Source organism: Cetorhinus maximus, chromosome 3 (genome assembly GCF_964194155.1).
Source record: "Cetorhinus maximus chromosome 3, sCetMax3.hap1.1, whole genome shotgun sequence".
NCBI lineage: Eukaryota > Metazoa > Chordata > Chondrichthyes > Lamniformes > Cetorhinidae > Cetorhinus > Cetorhinus maximus.
In genome coordinates, this window is record NC_135881.1 from 133909759 (window position 1) to 133927735 (window position 17977).

Here is a 17977-nt window from a genome sequence, read left to right on the forward strand (position 1 = left end):
GCAGTTAACTGGTGCATTGTCCATGGCAACGCCTCTACCAATCTGTAATGACTCGATGGAACGGACAGATTTCAACAAGAAACAGATAAACTTTATTGCAGAGAGCTTTTTAAGTGCTATATGCTCGATCAGGACTCTTGTCAGGAAAGCCCACCCCCCCAGATTGCCCATGCTTAGGGCTTATGGTCGAAGCCTCCCAGACATTCTATGACCCCTGATAGACAGCAGGAGAGGCTATACATTCAGTTACTACATTTTCACCCCCTTTAGTTTTTTTTTACAATTTCTATTTACGGGGGGAAACATTTGAATATCCAACAACATACACATAGATGCAACTTCTGGTGATTAAAGATCAAGTCTCTGAGGTGCTCTCCTATACGGCTAGAGCAGAGTAGGTCAATAACTTGAGGTTCCTCAACAGGATCGACAGGATCTGGAACTTCAGCATGAGACACATCATTAGGAAGTGGCAGTTCTGGGTTTGGCAACTCTACAGAGACATTGGGCATGTCTATTTTATGCCAGTCTGTCACCCCAGGAATTGACAGTTCGGCGTTAAGCACAGGTGGAATATTTGGTTGTTGGAATGTCTCTTCAGCACAAATATGATCTACATGCTTATGAACAACTCTACCTTCCAAATGTACTTGGAAAGATAATGGACCAGTCACTGAGACAATGGTTCCAGGAACCCAACAAGGTCCACTTCCAAAATTTCACATGAATACCATGTCACCTACACTGAATGTGTGAGCTTTACTGTTTATATCATGGTTCAATTTTTGATTATTCTGATTTTGTTCTACCTTCCCACTAAATTTGGAAATAACCGGCTTAACCATGTACATAGGCGACATTTCATCAATAACTCAGAAGGCTGAATGTGGCATTGTATGATAACTGAGAAGAAAGTGGGAAAGTTAGGTTTCTAGAGTACCTTCTGATAACCTTTTCATACCAGATTTGAAAGTTTGTACAGCTCTCTCAGCTAAACCACTCAATGAGGGATGGTAAGAGGCTGTTTTAATATGTCTGATTCTATTCAGATTCATGAATTTCTGAAACTCTGTGCTGGTAAAAGCTGTACCATTATCAAAAATGACAATTTCAGGTAGGCCATGTATGCTAAAATATTAGCTACTCGATAGTTGTGCTTGATGTTGGCAATTTGACTTTGTATACACCAATCCATTTAGAATGTGCATCTACAATCAATAAAAACATGGTACCTAAGAATGGTCCTACATAATCGATATGTAGTCTAACCCAGGGTCGACCAGGCCACTCCCACGGATGCAGGGCAGCTGAAACAGGCAACTTCTGTTGTTGCCGACAGTGGAGACAGAGTTTGACCATGTTTTCAATGTCACTGTCAATGACTGGCCACCAGACATAGCTTCACACAAGCATTTTCATCTTTGATATGCCTGGATGCGCACTGTGAAGCTCTGTCAAGAATGGTTCTCTACCTTGCGATGGGACAACAACTCTTGATCCACACAACAAAATTCCATCTTGACAGCTTAATGTGTCCCTGACGTGGAATGGTCTCAAATCTTCAGATACATGTGAATTTGACCATCCTTGCAAAACAAAGTCTCTGACTTTCAACAATATTGGATCTCTGTTCATCCGATTTCTAATTTGCTTCGCACACACAGGTGAAGAATCCAAGAAATTCAGTAATAGCGCAACTTCTTGTGGAACAGGAGCATGTACAGTGCTATCTGGCAAAGGGAGACGACTGAGTGCATCCGCATTTGCAATGTGCAAGCCACAATGGTACATAAAAGTATACTCATACGCAGATAATATTAGAACACAACATTGTATTCTTGCTGATGCTAATGGCAGAATGGCCTTACCCTCGCTGAATAAACCCATCAATGGTTTATGGTCCAACACAATGGTGAAATGTTGTCCATGTAGGTACTGAGGGAATTTCTTCATTCCAAATACCACTGATAAACCTTCCTTTTCTAGCTGGCAATAACCCTTCTCAGCTGTGGAGAGAGTTCTTGAGACATGGCCATTTTCCATTCCATGTGATAACACAGCTCCTACACCATAAGGAGAGGCGTCACATGTTAATACCAACTCTATCAGTGGGTCATAGTGTACCAATTAACACAATGGATGCGACAGTTCTTTAACCTTCACAAAGGCTTCTTCCTGTTGTGAATTCCATGACCAATGGTGATTCTTTTTTAACAACAAGTGTAATGGTGCTGACACAATTGATAAGTTAGGCAAGAAGCGGCCAAAGTAGTTGATCATACCCAGGAAGGACTTGAGTTCAGTTACATTGGATGGTGGGGGTGCATCTTTTAATGCCTGAAATTTCTGTTCTACCAGATGCAAACACATGGCGTCCACCCTGTGACCCAGGTAAGTAACTTCTGGCACTTGAAATGTGCATTTTTCCTTCTTTAACAGTACGCCAGCCTCCATGAACCTTCTTAGCACCTCCTCCAGGTTGGCCAAGTGTTCAGTCTCGGTTTACCCTATGATCAAAACATCATTTAGGTACACTACCACTCGGGAACTCTCCATTGTTCGCTGGACAATAGCGCATATAGACGATACACCAAAGGGTAGGCAAGTGTACTGTTAATGACCATTGTGTGTGTTAATAGTCACGTATTCTCTCGATGTACTATCCAGTTCTAATTGTTGATAGACATGGCTCATATCCAATTTTGTATAGGACTTGCCTCTTGCCAGCTTTGCATATAAGTCATCTATCCTTGGGTACTTGTCTAGTTTTGCTGCCTTATTTATGGTCAATTTATAGTCCCCACAAATGCGTATGGTTTGGTCAGGCTTAACCACTGGAACTATGGGTGATGCCCATTCTGAGAATTGGACAGTGGATGATGCCCAGTTTTTCTAAATGACAGAATTCTGCATCCACCTTCTCCTTCAACGCATAAGGTACAGGTCTGGCCTTAAAGAAACATGTTGTCACCTGAGGATCCATATATATCTTGGCCTGCATGCCTTTTAACTTCCTTAATTCATCCTGAAATACCATGTCATATTTCCTTAGCAGTCCAGGAACTCCTCCTGTTTCCAGGTGAAATATCTCAGACCAGTCAAGCTTGATCCTCTGTAACCAGTCTCGGCCGACAAGACTGGGTCCTTCTCCTTTCGCTATTATCACAGGCAGCTGGGCTGTCTGTTGCCTATAAGACACTGGTACTGTGGCGATGCCCTTTATCTGAATAGATTCGCCCATGTATGCCTTTAATTCAGCCGTTGTCCATTCCAGGTTTATTGGCAGTCTACCTTCATTAAGGTATTTTAAAGTGTGCTCTCCCACCGCTGTAGTTGAGGTACCTGTATCCACCTCCATTATTAGTGGCTTCTCGTTAACTTGGGTTGTGACAGTGATAGGTTCAGTTTTCACAGTGGTTACGTTGTACAGGGGATAGATGTCGGTGTCGGCAGCTTCAGGTTCTGATGTATTTTTTAATTCAATCATGTTGGTTTGCTGTTCTACGGGCTGTTTCATTTTGCCCTGCATTGCCTTACTACATGACCTTTCTTATGGCAGTAATGGCATGCTGCCTCCTTAAATTTACAGGTGTCCGGTCAGTGGTCACCACCACATCTATACCAACTTAATCTTAGAATCACTGTGAGGTGTTTTTACCAGGCCTTTCCATGTTTCTAAAAGCAGACATTGCATCTCGCTTCGATGCTGTGGGTCTGGTTTTGTGCCACGCCCAATGATAGGTTCCCACCCCACATGAAGAACAGCTCCACGTTGTATGTGTTGCAAAGCCTGCTGGTCTTTCACAGCACTTTCCGTGGCGAGGGAGATTTCTAGGGCACACTTAAAATCGATGTCAACCTCAGCGAGTAAATGGCCCTGAATTGCGTCGTCCTGATCTCCATAAACTAATCGGTCCCGCAGCATATCATTTAATGCGTCCCCGAAGTTGCAGTGTTCTGTCAGCTGCTTAAGGTTTGCTACATTGGTTGCAATAGACTCTCTCGGGGTCCTAACTCTTGAATTAAATTTAAAATGCTGCATTATTACTTCGCTTCAGCTGGAAATGCGTTTTCGTGAGGTCCACTAATTTATTATAGGACTTAGAATTGGGCGTGCTCGGGGCCGTCAGGTTACAAATGAGATTGTACTTCATCCTGCCACATACACTCAAAAGGATGGATTTCTGTTTTTCCTCCACGGTAATTTAGTTCGCTACAAAATAAAATCCAAGGCGCTCTACATACTGGCTTCAGTCTTACATAGTCGCATCATAAGGATCACTTCTGCCAAAGAGTGGCATGATTGGTGAGTAGTCTTCTCTTTTTCTTAAGATTACTGCACTCACAGTAACAAGGCGAGGTGCAGCATTGGAGCTATTTTACCCTTGTCACCAAACGTAATGACCTGATGGAGTGGACAGGTTTCAACAAGAAACAAATAAACTTTATTACAGAGAGGCTTTTCAGGTGCTGCATGCTCGACCAGGATTCTCGTCAGGAAGCCTCACTCCCCGGATTGCCCGTGCTTAGGGCTCATTGGTCGGAGCCTCCCAAAACATCACGTGACCCATGATAGCCAGTAGGAGAGGCTATACCTTCAGTTACAACACAATCAGAGCCCACCTGACAACCAATCAGCACTCTTTTCAATACAGTATAAAGTTGTTGCTTCCCCTGATATTGGCATTCTTGTGATTGTCCTGATGAGTGCAAGACAAAAAGCTTCAACAAAGTGTCTTTTTTCAGCAATACTCAAGTTCTGTACTACCAAAAGACTATTTAAAATTACCCAATTGAGAACTTTTATTCCTGGTCAATCGTTGTCCTTTTATTATAACTACCCTAAATCGAACTATATTATGATCACTTCCACCAAAACGCTTCCCAACTGATATTCCTTCCACCCAGTTTCATTCCCTAAAACTAAATCCTGAACCACCCTGTCTCTTGTTTAACTTGCAACGTACTAGCTAAAAAAGTTCTCCTGAATGCATTTTAAGAATTCTGCTCCTTCTGTGCCTTTCAAACTTATTCTATCCCAGTTAATATTAGGGGAGTTGAAATCCCCCACTATTACTGTCCTATTGTTTTTGAATTTGCCATGAGGCTATGCCACTTTATTTTTGAAAATGTGATTTTTCAACTTTTAATTGACTGGAAATTTTGTAATTTGAAATGAGACAGAACAAACTATTTAAAAATGTAAGGCCACCTTCCAAGGTGAATGTGAAAAAAACAAACAAATCACCCTCAGGGGAGTGCAAATAGAGAGACATTTCCCACAATTCAGAGACCCATTGAAATTCATCATTATTTAAAGAAGAGACATTAAAAATGCAAAGTGCTGGATATTAAAACAATGGCTGCTGTTTTGTTGTTGCTATCCCTGGCGTACTGCTTAGGCACCACTAAGCAGCCTTGTAGAAGTTACCAAGAAGTCTTTATTAGCATTACTGAACTGTGTACCTATTTACAGTAGAGGGTAAAGGTATGGAAAGGACTCCATGGCATGTCCTTCCATGTTGTTATCTAGCTCTACACTGCTGACCCACGATCTAGGTAGCTCCTCGTTAGTATAGTGGTTAGTATCCCCGCCTGTCACGCGGGAGACCGGGGTTCAATTCCCCGACGGGGAGTCGGCGTAGTTCTATTATCTTTAAACTAGAAAACACACGAAAATGGAAATGTACTTTAACATTCATATGTAGTAGTGCAGATAAAGATTTCCTATCAGCGACAGGGAGATTCAGGAAAAGCTGCTGACCCACGATCTAGGTCAGGCGCCTTCTTACATCACCAGTGGGAGGTACTGTACTCAGTCCCAGGTTAACCCTTAATATACCAGATCCTTCTACTACATCACAGACAGACCCAACCAAAACCCCCTGAAAATATACAATGGGTGAAGTATTTCAGGTCTGCCAGCCACTGCAGAGAGATTGCAAGAAAGTTTTCAGCAGAAGAGACAGGCTGAAATGAGGTCTCTCGCTCTATCGTTTGGAACATGTATTATCTAATTCGGAAGCCAAATTTACTAGAAATCTACCAGCAAACTGAGATCTTGTAATAATCTTCTACATCTGACCACATCCACGAATCCAGCTGATCCAAATCGGCCACAATGTTTAAAAAACCACGCCTCAAGAACAATCAAAACACACTTAACCATATATTCTTTTAACTTTTTTTGATTGGACTCTAGCTTCCCTTATTTCTGATACCTGTGTGTGTGAAGTCATGTTTATTTTATATTTTCCTCTTGGTTTAGTGGTTAATACATTTGCTCTTTCTTTGACTCAAGAAAATTTTGTTTGATTGGCTCTTTATTGTTCACAGCCTAAATAGTTAAATACATTTGGATTCGGAAAAGGTATTTCCTCATGAAGAAGAAACTTAAAACTTTGTTGTGACCAACTGAGGAGGCTGAATAGAAGGGAGACAGTTCATTCCTTCTCATCTGGTCATAACACGCTTCTCAAAGATTTGCCTACATATTTGCTCTTCTATCTCCCTATAGCTGTTTTGGTGTCTATAGTCCACTCCCAGTTGTGAGATTGCCTCTTTTTTGTTCTTCAATGCAATCCATATGGCATTTGATGATTCTTCTACCATATCATCCTTCCTCACAGCTATAATTGTTTCCTTAATCAATATCAATATCAATATCCCTTTTTATCTCAAAGATAAAAGCAAAATACTGTGGATGCTGGAAATCTGAAACAAAAATAGCTGGAAAAGCTCAACAGTTCTGACAGCATCTGCGGAGAGGAACACAGTTGACATTTCAAGTCCGTATGATGAAGAGCCATACAGACTCGAAATGTCAACTGTGTTCGTCTCCGCAGATGCTGTCAGACCTGCTGAGTTTTTCCAGCTATTTTTGTTTTTGTTCCCTTTTTATCTCCCTCTCTGCCTTGTCTATAACCAAGAATGTCAAGCTGTCATTCCTGCCCTTCTTTCAGTAATAGCTATAATGTCATACTCTCACATGTCAATTTGTGGTCTCAGCTCATCTGCCTTATTCCCCACACTTCTTGCATTGAAGTATATACCATTTAGCACTGATGAACTAACTGTTATCTATGTTCTAGCCTTTGTTTCCTCTGCCTTCCAAACACACTAATTTTCTGCCTTCCATTTAACACCAGTTTTGAGGAAGTTACTAGAATCTATGATTGGAGACAGAGTGGCTGAGCACTTGGATGATTATCAGTGGATCATAGAGACACAGCATGAATTTGTGAAGGATAGGTCATGCCTGACTAATCTAGCTGGATTTTTTGAGGAGGTAGCAGCATGGTAAATAGGGGAATGTCTATGAATGTTGTCGATATGGATTTCCAGAAGGCATTGAAAGGTTTGGAACCAGATATTGGCAAAAATGAAAGTGCATAAAATTGGAGGTAACCTTATGACAGGAATTGGTAATTGGTTGGAATCCCAAAGGTTCAAGTCCCAACACATTAGATGGTGAAATTTGAATTCAATAAAAGTCTGGAATTAGAAGTCTGATGAAAACCATGAAACCATTGCTGATTGTTGTAAAAAAAAAATCATCTGGTTCACCTTTAGGGAAGGAAATCTGCAATCTTTACCGAGTCTGGTCTACATGTGACTCCAGACCCACAGCAATGCAGTTGACTCTTAAAATGCCTGCCCACATCCCAATAACACAAGTTCCTAAAAGCTAGTACACAGGTACGAAAAAATTAACTTTTGTTTACAAAAAGACTAACTGAGTGCTGGCCTTTAGCTCAAGGAGGCTGAAATATAAAAATTGGGAAGTGATGCTTCAATTGTACAGAACCTAGATCAGATCTCATCCATCTGCTGTACTATGTTCAGTTCTGGGCACTGAGCTTCAGGAGAGATATGTTATCCTTCATGGGAATATGGTGTAGATTTGCTAGGGTGATAGTAGTGTTTTAAGCATTAAATTGTGAGGACAGGTTGCCTAGTAGACCCTTGAGTTTAAAGGTAGAGTATAAAGAATAAATAATTGAGGTCTTTAAAATGATAAAAGGAATTTGAAAGTATACGCATACATAAACTATTTCCTTTGGTGGGGCAATTCAAAATAAAGTGCATAACCAGGTCCAAAATGTTAACTCTGGCCCGGATTTTGCAAAAAATGTTACTTGCGGAATTATTTGCAGAAAATGGCAAAAGTGCCCGAACACGACACTTCCCATTTTTGCGGGTGTGGGAATGGGGGCGGTTCATGTTTCACTCATGCGCAGTTTACAGAGGCAGATGGCCATTTAAATCATCGGCTGCCTTCACTGAAGTCGGATTTTGGTAGCCCAGGAGTGTGAAATCCAAAATGTGCCGAGTAGACCTGGTAAGAGCAGGTCTGAAATTTGTGGATTCATTTGGATAACCAGGAGGCAACTTACCCCTTTGGATCTGGTCCCAGGACACATTTTGGGGAGGTCAGGTGCCCTTTGGTGGAGGTCAGATGCCCTTTGGGGGAAATATGCTTCCATTTGGAAGTGCTAAATGTGGGCATGAATATACATAAAAAGCGCATAAACTCATTAACTGTCAAGCTCATTGGAACTATCAACAGACCTGTCAAAATCAATTGTCAAAACTGTCAAACGCACCTGTCAAGAGGACCTGGCAAGAGTGTCAAGACAATCTGTAAAATGTGTCAGGAGATCTGTGAAAAGTGTCAAGAGGACCTGTGAAAATTGTCAAGAGGACCTATCAAGAGGACCAGTCAAAAGTGTCAAGATGACCTGTCAAGAGGACCTGTCTAAGGGAGCTGTCAAGCTGTCAAGGCATTTAAAATACCATCTTTTAAATCTTTGAAGAAAAATGCCTGGAGTGTAAAAAAATATACTTGCTATTTCACTCTGTCTGTTGACATAAGCCTGAGGGCTTCCATTACTGGGTTACTGCTGCATGACTGATTTCACAACCATTCATTATCATAGTAAGGTGTCTGCCCTTTCAGTTTGATTAACAGCTCCAAGCAATTATAGACTCTTTGAAGTGGGAAAATGAATTCCAATGCTTGTTTTTATAAGGGATTGTGCACCAATGAAATGTTTGTTGTTATAAGGCTTTATGTGGTTGAAGGAATGTAAATGTACTAAATGGGGTTTTATAATGAGTGTTTTTTTCAATATACAAGTCTGCAATAGAACATAGAACTTCATTTGATAGAACCTTATTTTATCTCATCTCTGCATGGGTCCTGAGGTATGTCCATGGATGAGTTGGCATGATAGGTGTAAGGGCAAAGGGCGGTGGGTGGGTGGCATGTGTTGGCATCAGTTGGCACTATGTTGGCATAAGGGCTATGAAGGGCCATGCAGGTGGATATAGGGGCATATGTTGGCATGAAGGGTACGAAGGGCCATGGGGGTGGGTACATGGGCATAGGTTGGGATGGAGGATATGAAGAGCAATGAGGTGGGTACAGGGCATAATGTGGCTTAGGTTGGCATGGAGAGTATGTGGGGGATATGGGGGTGAGAAGGGTGAGGGCTGGAGGGATGTTTTATTTTTTCTAAAATTTTTGGACACAGTGCCAGAGCTCTAAAACAGTTCTTGCACCCAACACACCTCTGCACCCGCCATCCTCCTTACTACTCCTGGGGTTGCCCACCCCAGTTCTAATCCTCCTCACTACATCTGGCATCACTCATTCAGGTTTCCAATCTGCATTAGACGTAGCCCTCTCCACCATACGGCCCACCACCACCACACCCCGCCCCCTACCCCCCCCCCCCCCCCCCCCCCACCCACCCACTCCACGTCTCCCCATAATATGATGCTTGGGCAGCCATTTTTAAAGGTCAGGTTTGCGGATCTGGGATTTCTGCTGGCTCTGCACACCCAACTTGCAGATGAAAATCCAAGCTTCAGTTTTCTCTTCACAGGTGCTGTCTGAGCTAATGAATATTTCCAGCATTTTCTGTTTTTATTCCTGCTTTTCTGCATCCGTTGTATTTTGCTTTATTATGAACTTAATCCTAAAATTGGTGTTATGCCATTTAACTGTGAAATCACAAAGCAATTTTTCAAACAGTAGTAGTAATCTTGAACTCTTCCTTCCCAAAAATATGATGAATGCAAGGTCAATTCAAATTTGAAAGTGAAATGACTGAAATGATAATTTTAGGGCAGGTTAAAAAAAATGGAGTTGAGTACAGGTATCAACATCCTGGGGTTACCATTGACCAGAAACTGAACTGGACTAGATATATAAATACTGTGGCCATAAGAGCAGGTCAGAGGCTAGGAATCCTGCAACGAGTAGCTCACCTCCTGACTCCCCCAAAGCCTGTCCACCATCTACAAGGCACAAGTCAGGAGTGTGTTGGAATACCTCCAACAGCACTCAAGAAGCTCGACACCATCCAAGATAAAGCAACCCGCTTGGTTGGCACCCCATCCACAAACATTCACTCAGTCCACCACCGAAAAATAGTGGCAGCAGTGTGTACCATCTACAAGATGCACTGCAGAAACTCATCAAGGCTCCTTAAGCAGCACCTTCCAAACCCATGACTGCTACCATCTATAAGGACAAGGGTAGCAGACACATGGGAACACTGCCACATGAAAGTTCCCCTCCAAGCCACTCACCATCCTGACTTGGGAATATATCGTTGTTCCTTCATTGTCGCTGGGTCAAAATCCTGGAACTCCCTTCCTAACAGCACTGTGGGTGTGCCTAAACCACATGGACTGCAGCAGCTCAAGAAGGCAGTTCGCCACCACCTTCTCAAGGGCAATTAAGAATGGGAGATAAATGCTGGCCTAGCCAGCGAAGCGCACATCCCATAAATGCATTTTTAAAAATGGAGTTGAAGTACAGGTCAGCCCATGAGCTAATTTAGTGGAGCAAAAGGCTCAAGTGACTGAATGGCCTACTCCTATTCATGTGTTTCCACAAAAATGCAGCTAGATCAGGGGGAGAATTTTCCACTCATCAGGCGGGCGTATGCCCAACCCAACCGAAGGTAAAATGATGCGCGATGACGTTGGGCGAGTGTCCTGACATCATTACGCATTTGCATGAAATTTCAGTCGGTTGGCATGCGCCAAAGTCAGTAGTGCGCCTGCCAACAATTGAAAAGCCTATTAAGGCCATTAAAAGGGTAATTGAATTAATTTTTTTGCTGCCCATCCAACCTTGCAGTTGCTGAGCAGGTGAAAAGGCCAAGCGGCCTTTGCATTCTTTAGGAAACCTCATCCACGGCCAGTATGAGATTTCTAAAGGCAAATAAAAATAAAATAAAGCATTTAAAATTTAATTAATAACATGTTCCTGCTCATTTGACAGAAGCCACATGAGAGTACATGTTTTATAACTTTTTAGAAAACTTTATTTTTAATTTTCAAAAATGTTTATCTCCCTGAGGTAGCTCTGTGCCTCAGGAAGCTTTTCCAGTGCGCACCTGCGCGCATATGTGAAGTTCACGCTTGCCCTCCTCCCCCCACCCTCCCGCCCACACAGGCAGCTCTGAGTGCTGCCATGTGCAACTCAAGCTGGGCAGGCCTTAATTGGTCCGCCAGCATGAAATTGCGGTCTGGCCCCGATCGCAGGCGGCGGTCAGCTTCCCAACCACCCCCACCTGCCCCAATCGAGCCCGAGGGAAAAATCCTCCCCTAGGAGTCAGAAAGGCGGACTGAGAGAATGGAATAGGAAACCGGGAACTGGAGGGAAAGGTGGCTCTGGAAATTCCAGAATGGGAACAGTCAAGGAGCAAGCATTCTTCTCAAACTCAGCTACAGTATGATCCAGCACAATAACTTGCATATAAAATGATTCCTAGATAACCACCTAAATTTCCAATCTTAAATATCAGACTAATAAGAGCTGGATGCAGCATGTGGGCATTTGTGGAGAGCATTGCAATCCCAGACAACCATATATAAGTAGCTGCTTGGTAGTACAGAACTTGAATATTGCTGAAAAAAGAGACATGCTGCAGAAGCTTTCTTTCTTGCACTCATCAGGACTGAATCACAAGAATACTAAATCTCAAAGGGAACAACAATTTATACTGCATGAGAAGAGAGTGCTGATTGATTGGCAAATAGACTCTGATTGATAAGGGCATTGCAATGGAGAATTTACCAGGGAACAGTTAACTGTAAGCTTTTGTTTAAATTCAAACCAGGCATGTCGATTCTGATTGGTCAAGGCATTGCCATGGGGAATGAATCAGGGAATGGCTGGCCCCTAAGCTTTTGTTTAGTTGAAAAAGGCACAATCGGTGGACATGTTCTTTCTGTTTGCAAAGGACAGGACCCTGTGTGTGAATATATAAAGCTTCTAGCATGCATAAGTGAGCCACACCGCAAGCCTGACTGATAACCTTAAATTGGTTGTTAGTGTACATTGGTTGTTAGTTATATTAACTGGCGAGAAAATAACTTGGGCAATAAACTGGGCTTTAAACTAATAAAATGGAGTGGGTAATGCCAGACAAGAAAAGTAGCAAGAGAAAAGTTCTAGAGCAGAGCAGTGTTCGGTGTAAAAATAAGCACAGTGAGTTGGGTACAATGAGACCAACAAAGGTAATGGGGCATTAGCGACTAAGGTGATGTCAAGGAAATTTTTAAGAAGTCAAAGCTAAAAGCATGATATCTGAATACACAAAGTATTCACAACAAATTAGATGAATTAATATCACAGATAGAAATTAACAGGTTTGATCTAAGAGCCATTACAGAAATATGGTTGCAGTGATAAAGGTTAGGGATTAAATGTTCCAGGATATTTAAATTTCAGAAGAGATGTGCAAAATGGAAAGGAGGAAATGTAGTCCTGCTTTTATAGGAAGGGATAAAAGAATGGTAGAGGGAAAGGATTTTAACACAGAAGGTCAAGAAGTAGTATCAGTTTAAGTGGAGCTAAGAAACAAGAGGCAGAAAACATTGCAAGAAGTTGTTTAAAGGTTCCCTAACAGTAGTTGCAGTGTAGGGCAGAGTATGAATCAGGAAACTGAAAGCACATGTATTAAGGGGTAATACAGTAATCGTGGGAGATTTTATATACTAGGCAAATAAAACTTGCAGTCAAAGTGAGGAGGAGAAGTTCATAGAATGTAGACCAGACAGTTTTCTAGATCAGTATGTCAAGGAACCAGCTAGTGAACAACTATTTTAGATCTAGTATTCTGCAATGGGAAAGGGTTAAGTAATAACCTTGTAGTAAAGGACCGTCCAGAAAGAGTGACCATAATATGATAGAATTTTATATTAAGATTGAAAATGATTTATGTAAAGTTTGAGACTGGAGTCTTAAATCTAAACAAAACAAGCCATGTAGGTGTGAGGGGTGAGTTGACTCCTCACACACATGCTGTTAGACCTGCTGACGTTTCCCAGCATTTTCTGTTTCTGTTTCAGATTTCCAGCATCCGCAGTATTTTGCTTTTATCTTAAAAGATATGATGGTAGACAAGTAATTGGCTCTTAAAGAATTAATACATAATTTGCAACACATACACATTACTTCAAGGCAGAACAACCCACAGAAACTGTGATCCAGCTGTGGCTAACAATGAGAGTTAAAGATAGTATTAAATCAAAGGAAGAGTCTGATATTGCCAAAAAAAAGTAGTAATCCTGAGGATTGGGAAGGTATCAGAATTCAGCAAAGAAGGACTAAGAAACTGATAAGAAAAGGTTAAAAAGCATATGAGAGTAAACGAGAAAAAGACATAAAAATAAATTGTAAATGTTTCTATAAGTATGTATACAGGAAGAGATGTTTAGTGAAAGTAAGCATGGGCACATTAGTGGCAGAGACAGGCAAATTTGTGTTGGGGAATAAGGAAATGGCAGAGAAATTAAATAAATACTTTATATCTGTCTTCACATTAGAAGACACAAAGGAAATTCTGGAAATAATGGGTGCAAGTAATGGCTGCCTAATTAATTTATAAAATTAATTTAATGATTGAAATAAATAAGTCATATTCATAGTTCAATCTCTATTCTGAAAGCCAAGGTAAAATCTAACTGCAATGATTCTGAAATAGCATTCATGGATCATAACATTTCCCCTTCTCATAACGTACTACCATGCCGAGTACTGGCATGTCATATCCTGAACTTCAAACTAATTTTATATTTTAAAACTGGACACAAGAAGGCTGGTAAAGATGGCTACCCAATGTCACCTGATTTCTTTTGTAGATTAGGACCATTCCTCTGTCTCAAGAGGGAACAATAAAGAACATAGATGGATGTGAGTCAACACCCTTCCTTAAAACCAATCGAAAGGGTATTATCTGATTTGAATGGGTCATTCGAAAACAAAAACATTGACTGTCTCAAATCCCCAGAACTGTGAAGCCACAACACTGGATGTGTAATCAACATGAATGCCTTATTTGGAAAAAGACTTTGAACTTGGGAAAAGCCACATGCAGGCAACCATGTTATCTTTGCCCATTTAAAAGGACAGCTAAGAGCTGTTTGCAGCAAGTTCCACCAAAGCTGTCGAACCATCAATTCAGCTTGATTGTGAACGAGACACAGAAACAAGTTGCGAGACAGCAGGCAGCCAGGGTACATAACCTGTTCCAGTTAAAGTTCACCCAAGAACCAGCCTCCTATAAATCTGACTACAAGAAACCTCACAACCTGCTGTGAACTCTTTGTTTTGCAAGATCCTTCCTTCAGCTTTAAAGCCTCAAAAAAATCCAAGAAATTACAGGCCTGCCATGTGGGAGACCAGAGATCATAAACCAAAGGCTTAGATAACTGTAATCCGTACAAGTGCATGACTTTTATCTGTATCTAATCTTTATGTGTGTGAGTGACCACGAGTATGTCTGACATTGCATTTATTTCAGGGTAAGTATGTGGGAAAACAACCTTTTTTGCTGCTGAATTATTTAATTGGGATACACCCTCAAAGGGGATAAGAAAAGGCACACCTCTTCCCATACCAAACATACTGATCATGGGCAGTAAGCGAGGACATATATTCTGCCTCTGGCAATACCTTTATTAGGTAGCAAAATGCATTTAGAATATTATAAGTATACATCAATAGTTTCATAGTTCAAGTTTTAAAACATTAGTTATCCTCATTCACCTTGACAAATATAGTTTATGTAATTTACATCTCTAGATGAACACCCACTCTGTTCATTGGTTAGCCAAAAGTAGACGTTAAAATAATTTGAAAACATATTTATAGTACATGACTTTGACATTGCTTCGTCCCAGGTATGTGATTGCCACACTCTCTGCTGCATTGTTTGTTCAGGCTACTGTTTGAGGACAGACTTTCCTTGAAATTAGATTCCAGAATCATAGATTGACCAATACATTTCTCACCACAATCAGTGACTATGCTATATTTTAATTTATTTTTAATTTTTCTCTTAATATTTACTTTTTCTTTGTACTTCCATTTTATTCTTCCCTAATTCAATTTTTTCCCTTTTATATTCATTCCTCTTGCCTTCTCTTCCACAGCTGGATGGTCAGTCCATTTGTTTCTTTGCCTCGCTCTTCCCACTGGACCATTAACATATTCGCGCAAATTTCACTGCTTGTGTTACCAGTCAGCAGTAAAACATACCCAGTGGTGCCAGGAGAATTGTAGATTTGCAACTGTCTATATCTAAAGATAGGAGCAGGTGGTAGAAAAATAGGCTCAGGTTGATCTGTGGCAGGAATGGCAAAGAAACAGGATAGATATAAGCAATGTCGGGAAATTGTTGGAATCCATTATTAAGGAAGTAGTAATGGGGCATTTAGAAAGTCAAAATGCTATCCATCAAAGTCAGCGTGGTTTTATGAAGAGTAAATCATATTTGACTAATTTGCTAGAGTTCTTTGAAGATGTGACAAGCAAAATGGATAATGGGGATCCTGTAGATGATTATATCTGGACTTCCGGAAGGCCTTTGATAAGGTGCCACACAAAAGATTGATACATAAGATAAGATCACACTGAGTTAGGGGTAATATATTAGCTTGGATAGAGGATTGGCTAACCAACAGAAAGCAGAGAGTCGGGATAAAAGGGTCTTTTTCTGGATGGCAAGCTGTAACTAGTGGGGTGCCACAGGGTTCGGTCCTTGGGCCCCAAATATTTACAATCTATATTAATGACTTGGATTCAGGGATAGAAGGTACTATAGCTAAATTTGCAGATGACACCAAAATAGGTGGGAAAGTAAGCTGCAATGGAGAAATAGGAAATTTACAAATGGATATGGACAAGTTAGGTGAATGGGCCAAAATTTGGCAGATGGAGTTTAACTTGGATAAGTGTGAGGTTATCCATTTTGGTTGGAAGAATAAAAAGGTGACTTATTATTTAAATGGAGAGAAACTTCAGAATGCTTCAGTGCAGAGCGATCTGGGTGTCCTTGTGCATGAATCGCTGAAAGCTAGTATGCAGGTACAGCAGGTAATAAGGAACCAAAATGCAATTTTGGCATTTATTGCTAAAGGAATAGATTATAAAAATAGGGAAGTGTTGTTGCAACTGTACAAGGCATTGGTGAGACTGCACCTGGAGTACTGTGCACAGTTTTGATCCCCTTAATTGAGGAAGGACATAGTTGCATTGGAGGCGGTTCAGAGGAGGTTCACTAGATTGATTCCAGAGATGCGGGGCTTGTCTTATGAGGAGAGATTGAGCAGTTTAGGCCTATACTCGTTAGAGTTTAGAAGGATGAGAGGAGATCTAATTGAGGTATATAAGATGCTAAAGGGGATAGACAAAGTAGATGTGGAGCAGATGTTTCCCCTTGTGGGGCATTCTAGAATGACAGGCCATAGTTCTAGGCTAAGGGGTAGTAGATGTAAATCAGAGATGAGGAGGAATTACTTTTCTCAAAGGGCCGTGAACCTGTGGAATTCACTACCTCAGAGTGCAGTGGATGCCGGGACGCTGAATAAATTTAAGGAGGAGATAGACAGATTTTTAATTAGTAACGGGTTGAAAGCTTGTGGGGAGAGGGCGGGAAATTGGAGTTGAGGCCGAAATGAGATCAGCCATGAACGTATTGAATGGCGGGGCAGGCTTGAGGGGCTGAATTGCCTACTCCTGCTCCTAGTTCTTATGTTATTATGTTAATGTGAGGAGAATATCTACTGGGTTGGAGCTATTTACTTCCCAGAGCAAAAAAGTACATAAATGACTGGTACTCCATCTGAGGCTTCATGAATATGATTCACAAGCAGAATGGTAAGTTAATTTGACTTACATCCACTCTTTCTCATCATTAAGACGTTGTGACTCAAAACTTGAAGCAGCTTGATGGGCAAGTTATCACCATTTTAAATGATTGCTAGCAAGTTCCTCCCAGTCAATGCTTCAAGGAGAGCTTCAGAGTTTCTTTGAAGCACCTTCTTTGTCCTTCCCTGGAATTCTGGACATTTGAGAATGAAGAAAACAGGACATGGCAGGGGAGGCACTTTTTTGCTATTTGAACACAAGTGCCCAAACCATCAAAAGTCGATTTTGCAAGAGTTTTACCTGAATGCTTGTGAATGCGACTTCAAGATGGACACTAGCATTTGTTTGACAGTTCTCCCATTGAATCCAGAAGATGCAGCAGAGGCATTGCTAGTGGAATTTCCCTCACATTCTTCTGTATTGCTGATACACAGCACAGTTCTCACTGCAGTACAAGAGTGCGGTGACTGTAATATAAGGGTCAGGCACTTATATGGTTTAACGTGGGACTGAGTAGAGTACCGCCCAGGCAGTGATGTAAGAGAACACATGACCCGCACCTAGGGGTCAGTCGAGTGTTGGACAGAGCCATGTGTACAGCAAGCATGGAGACTTGTAGTTAATAAATACATACAGTTAACCTACATAAGACTATGAAGACTTCATTAAGACTGACTGAATGGTATCTAACACCCTACAACATGGTGGCAGAGAATGGAAAATCCCAAAACCTCGCAAAAAATGCAGAGAAAAACTAAAATCCTGCAAGACTTAAGAAACATTTGAAGAAGCATTCTGACC

At 41.2% G+C, this 17977-nt stretch overlaps 1 protein-coding gene and 1 non-coding gene across 2 annotated transcripts in view; both read left to right on the forward strand.

The window, feature by feature from the left end:
• The window catches only part of tax1bp1b (Tax1 (human T-cell leukemia virus type I) binding protein 1b), a 711119-nt gene that overhangs the window by 519833 nt on the left and 173309 nt on the right, over nucleotides 1-17977 (forward strand). The window lies entirely within an intron of this gene.
• On the forward strand, nucleotides 5565-5636 carry trnad-guc (transfer RNA aspartic acid (anticodon GUC)). The gene has a single exon. It is a non-coding gene; the product is annotated as a tRNA-Asp (tRNA).